Genomic DNA, 5457 nt, shown 5'->3' with positions numbered 1-5457 from the left:
TTGCTATGAAGATTAGAGACATTTGGTACAAAATGCCTAGCACAGTGGCTGGAGCATAGCAGGCACTCAATCACTGTCAGTTAATATCACAAATAAATGAATCAGGACAAAACACAGCGGACTTAAAAGACAGCCCATGGGAAATGTGCATGGATGGAGCCGAGCGGAAGCAGGAAACAGAAGGAGAGGCTACGTAGGTACCAAGGATACACAGTGTTTAGGGCAGTGCTCGGCAAACTCATTAGTCAACATAGCCATATATCAACAGTACAACAATTGAAATTTCTTTTGAGAGCCAATTTTTTAAACTTAAACTATATAGGTAGGTACATTGTTATTAACTTAATTAGGGTACTCCTACGGCTTAGGAAGAGCCACACTCAAGGGGCCAAAGAGCCGCATGTGGCTCGCGAGCCGCAGTTTGCTGACCACGGGTCTAGGTGATTAGGACAGTGCAGGAGGCACTTCGTTGGACTTTACCCCCTACCCCCTGACAGCTTTTTAAAAATTAAGATATAATTAGCATATGATATATTAGTTTCAGGTGAACAACATCATGATTCGAGATTTGCATGTATTGTGAAATGGCCACAGTAATTTTTGTGTGTGATGAGAACCTTTGCAATCTACACTCTTCACAGCTTTCAAATATACAACATAGTATAGCACTGTAGTGACCATGCTGTACATTATATCCCTAAGATTTATATTCCAGATAGCTTTTGTAAAAATATATTTTTGTTGATTTCAGAGAGGAAGGGAGAGGGAGAGAGAGAGAGAGAGAAACATCCATGATGAGAGAGAATCATGGATCAGCTGCCTCCTGCATGCCCCACATCGGGGATGGAGCCCGCAACCTGGGCATATGCCCTCACCAGGAATTGAACCATGACCTCCTGGTTCATACGTTGATGCTCAAGCCCGGCCGGGCCCGGACAGCTTTTAATGAAGGACTTGTCAGAGGGCAGAAGTCTGCAAATGATTGGCAGGTCTGTATTTAGAATAATGAATATGATATCAGATCATCTTAGCTAATTACTGTTTACTTGCAAATGTCATACACTGGCTTCTGAAGTGCGTGTGTGAGGCTGTGTTATGTTTTGCTTTTGCATGTGTGAATGTTTGTAGGTGGGAAGCATGTGCACAAACCTGCACCCTGGGAACCTTCCTGACAATGGCTCAGCAGATGGTCCAAATGGCGGGTTCCCCATGGAGTTTACTAGTGTCCCAGTAGCATCCTGGTTATAGCTCATCTTTTTCTCCAAACTGCAAGCTCCTGGATGCCTGGGACTGTGCCATTCATGTCTGTTTTCCCTGCAGAGTATAGTGCCTGGTACATAGCAGGAGTTCAATACATATTTGTTAAGTAGCCCTGGCCGGTTTGGCTCAATGGATAGAGCGTCAGCCCACAGACTGAAGGGTGAGGGTTCGATGCCAGTCAAGGGCCTGTACCTCGTTTGTAGGCTTGATCCCCCACTTCGGTCAGGGCACATGCAGGAGGCAACCAATCGATGTGTCTCTCTCACATCGATATCCTCTCTCTCTCTGTCTCTCCTTCTCCCTGCCACACTCTCTTACAATCAATGGAAAAATATCCTCAGGTGAGGAATAACAAAAATAAATAAACAATATATATCTAAGTATCCTATATAATAAAACCCTAATATGCAAATCGACCAAACGGTGGAATGACCAGTTGCTATGACATGCACTGACCACCGGAGGCAGATGCTCAATGCAGGAGCTGCCCCCTGGTGGTCAGTGCACTCCCACAGGGTGAGCGCCGCTCAGCTGGACGCCGGGCTCATGGCTGGTGAGCGCAGCAGCAGTGGCAGGAGCACTAAGGATCCCTCAGCAGACATCCCCCGAGGGGTCCCAGACTGCGAGAGGGCGAAGGCCAGGCTGAGGGCCCCCACCCCCCTCCAGTGCACAAATTTTGTGCACCGGGCCTCTAGTATATACATATTTGTTAAGTAGAGACATAGATGAATTGGGAGTTGACTGTATGTGTATGTGTCTATAAAACTATAATATAAATACACATAAACACACACACTTTTACTCTAATTCTTGGGACCAGCTTTCCATTTAGTCTGGATGTTGAGCCATATATGGATGAAGGTTCCTTCCTTGGCGTAAGTTGTACTTTCAAAACAGTCCGTAAAAGTACTGTCCCAGAGAACTTGGATGATAAAAACATTCTATTTTGCATTGTTCAGTATGAGACCAATGGCTATGGAGCATTTGAAGTGTGGGTAGTGTGAGTGAGGAATTTAATCTTTAATTTAAATAGCTACATATGGCTTAGCGGCTACTGTGTTGGACAGCGCTGGTTATAATCTTTTTAAAAAATATTTTTATTGATTTCAGTGAGGAAGGGAGAGGGAGAGAGAGATAGAAACATCAATGATGAGAATCGTTGATCGGCTGCCTCCTGCACGTCCCCTACTGGGGATCCAGCCTATAACCCAGGCATGTGCTCTTGACTGGAATAGAACCCGGGACCTTTCAATCTGCAGGCTGACGCTCTATCCACGGAGCCAAACTGGCTAGGGCCGCGCTGGTTATAATCTGTTATCATTATGTACTTTTCTAGATCATAGTCAACTGGTAGATCCTGGATGACACTTTTCGGTGGTGCTTATTTTTGAAGCTAGAAGACTTTCCTAATAGTTTAATACCACCTTCTAAATAAACTAAAAAATATTCGTCAAGCATCTAGTACTTGGCAATATTGCTAGGAGTGATAGAGAATATAAAGTCCCTACCTCTGTGTTCTATCGAATAAGGAAATGGGTTAGGAGACCTGGGACATTAGAGAAATAGACTACAGCCTTGGGCATGGCTACTCTTAAGATGAGTATGAAATCACTTGTTATTTATTCTGCAGGTGTTATGCCAAGGAAGCTCTGGTAAATAAAACTCAGTATCACAGCCTCTACTTGATTTTTGGAGAACTCGCTTAAAATGAGCAATTATTCAGTGCGCATCAGGGCTGTGATACCTTTCACACGTCTTTGGAGGATTTTTTTCATTACTGAGCATCTTGTTCCCCACACCCCGCAGGTCTCTCCGAGGATAAGACACTGCACGGGGGCTGGAAATGTCAAGTGCATCTCACTCCCTGCCCTCAAGGAATTTAGACCAGCTCCGAGGATGCCTGTGGGAAGAGAGAGCTTGTGAGGTCATAATCACGTTCGTCTCATTCTTGTGCAGAAGGGACTACATATCTTCTCCATGAGAGCATTGAAAGCATAAGAAGCAAAAACAATGAGTAACATTGGCATTAGATGTACTTCCAAGTGGTGAAATGTCCAATGGCAGATTTCACCCGTTTCTAAGAAGAGCAAACAGTAAGGTGATGGCTCTGTGAATATTTTTTCTTTCAAATGTTGCCCTAAGAAAGCCCAGTGTAATGGAGGAGCCCTGGGGTGGGAACGCCCTGGGATGTAAAATGAGCGGACTGAAGATCTCCACGCTTCCTCGGGCTCAGAAAGTCTGCAGAGCTCCTGGAGAGAAAGCCATGAAACTTTCTATACTTCATGTTTATTATTACAACGGACTTCACCTGCCAAGAACCATTATAAATTGTTATGTCGATAAACTTTATTTTTTCATAGTTTAATTTTTTTTCCGGTTAAATGGAAACTGTTTTCATATCACTAATATTTACCAGTATAAATATAGGTAGTATCTAAGAACACATAAACTTAAAGGACCATCATAATAACTATACTGAAGCTCTCATTCACTAATTACCCAGTTTGTGAACAGGTAAGCATCCTATAGCTCTCGTCACATATTTGAACAAGGGCACAGAATTTGAAAAGTTTAAATTCTAGTTTGTGACTTGTTTATAAGTCACATTATATCCAAAGGACATTACTAGTATACCCAGGACATTATATCCAAAGGCTAAAATGAGTTTTTTTGACATTACGTAGAGGTTCCTATTTTGGATGCTATGCCGTCTACCTCCATTAACTTGAACTGAGAATTACCAGTACTGTATATAGTCCATTCATTTCAATTAAAATCATTTCATAAAAAAATCATTTCATAGTGTTAATATTTCATCTTTATTCATGACTACATGGCAACATATAAAAATGTATATATATATATGAATCAGTAAAATCATATTAACCTACGGGAGAGAGTTTACATATGTATTTTTCCAAATTTCAAATTAATATTGGGGCAGCATTATTTGCCAGTTAAGCACCAGTGTACCCAGTATAACTGGCCTCCTTAGAGCTAGTGGAACACTGGGAGATTTTTCTGGGTTTTAAGCTGTTCACCTCTATCCCAAATCTAAATTCTGGCACCCCTATCTAAAACCTCAACAACACAACACACCTTACTAAAGAGAAAAATTAAACTTCAAAGACACCAAAAAAACCCCCACAAAAACCCCAAACCCCACACATTTCTAGAGTGTCTATTTTTCTTTTTCCAAAATCACAGCGCTTTATTTTTCACGAGCTTTTATTAGAGTGTCAGCATGACCGGGTCAAGAATGTTCCTGCAGGAGAACGCAGAGAATCCAGTGCACGGTTCGCGGGGCCTCATCCTCGGGGTCAGCTCCCGGGGCCTCCTCCCGGGGGCCAGGTCCTGAGCTGGGCCGGGGGCGTCTTGGGGGTGCGTCTGCTCGGTAGGCAGAGGGGACCCCGAAAGGCAGTTCTGAGCCCGATTTCTGGGCTGTTAGCACCGGGTGCCGCTGCCCCGATGCTGAGTGTGGTTGGGGATCCGGCCGGCCCCCCAGCCCGCAGCAGGGGGGAGAGGAACAGACAAAAGCAGGCCCTGCCCTCGCCCTTCCCCAGTTAAAGTCCACTTCGCCCGCAGGACTTAAACACACTAAACCAGTGGTTCTCAACCTTCCTGATGCCGCGACCCTTTAATACAGATCCTCGTGTTGTGGGGACCCCCAACCATAACATTATTTCCGTTGCTACTTCATAACTGTAATGTTGCTACTGTTATGAATCGTCATGTAAATATCTGATATGCAGGATGTATTTTCATTGTTACAAATTGAACATAATGAAAGCATAGCGATTAGTCACAAAAACAATATGCAATTATATGTGTTCTCCGATGGTCTTAGGCGACCCCTGTGAAAGGGTCGTTCGACCCCCAGAGGGGTCGCGACCCACAGGTTGAGAACCGCTGTCCTAAACCAAATGGTAAGCGTGTAACAACTGCCCATTTGCGTTGCACAAATCAAAACTGAAAAAAAAACCCCACATTTTAATAAGGCATTTGAAACCAATAGCTGGACGGGGCGAATCTAAGATGGCAGGCGGAGGATGAGAGCCGTGAAATTGACACGCTGCGGGCGGAAGGCGGTCGGGCAAAAGCGGGCTCCGGCCGGAAGGGCAGAGACGGTCCGAGCATCGCCACCAGAGAACTAGCGGGGCCCACGCGAGCCGCGGGGGGTCGGCCTGGGCGAGAAGC

General features: G+C 44.6%; 1 protein-coding gene across 1 annotated transcript in view; it reads left to right on the top strand.

Annotated features, from left to right (window-relative positions):
• Positions 1 to 4757: 4757 nt before the first annotated feature.
• HNRNPU (heterogeneous nuclear ribonucleoprotein U (scaffold attachment factor A)) overlaps positions 4758 to 5457 on the top strand; it is a 19183-nt gene continuing 18483 nt past the window's right edge. The window contains exon 1 of the mRNA XM_014528252.1: positions 4758 to 4782. The gene's annotated coding sequence lies outside the window, so the exon portion shown is untranslated. The remainder of the gene's footprint in view (positions 4783 to 5457) is intronic.

The sequence above is a fragment of the Myotis brandtii genome, unplaced genomic scaffold, assembly GCF_000412655.1.
Source record: "Myotis brandtii unplaced genomic scaffold, ASM41265v1 scaffold627, whole genome shotgun sequence".
Lineage (NCBI taxonomy): Eukaryota > Metazoa > Chordata > Mammalia > Chiroptera > Vespertilionidae > Myotis > Myotis brandtii.
The sequence above is the reverse complement of the archived record's forward strand: the minus strand, read 5'-3'. Positions and strand labels throughout refer to the sequence as shown.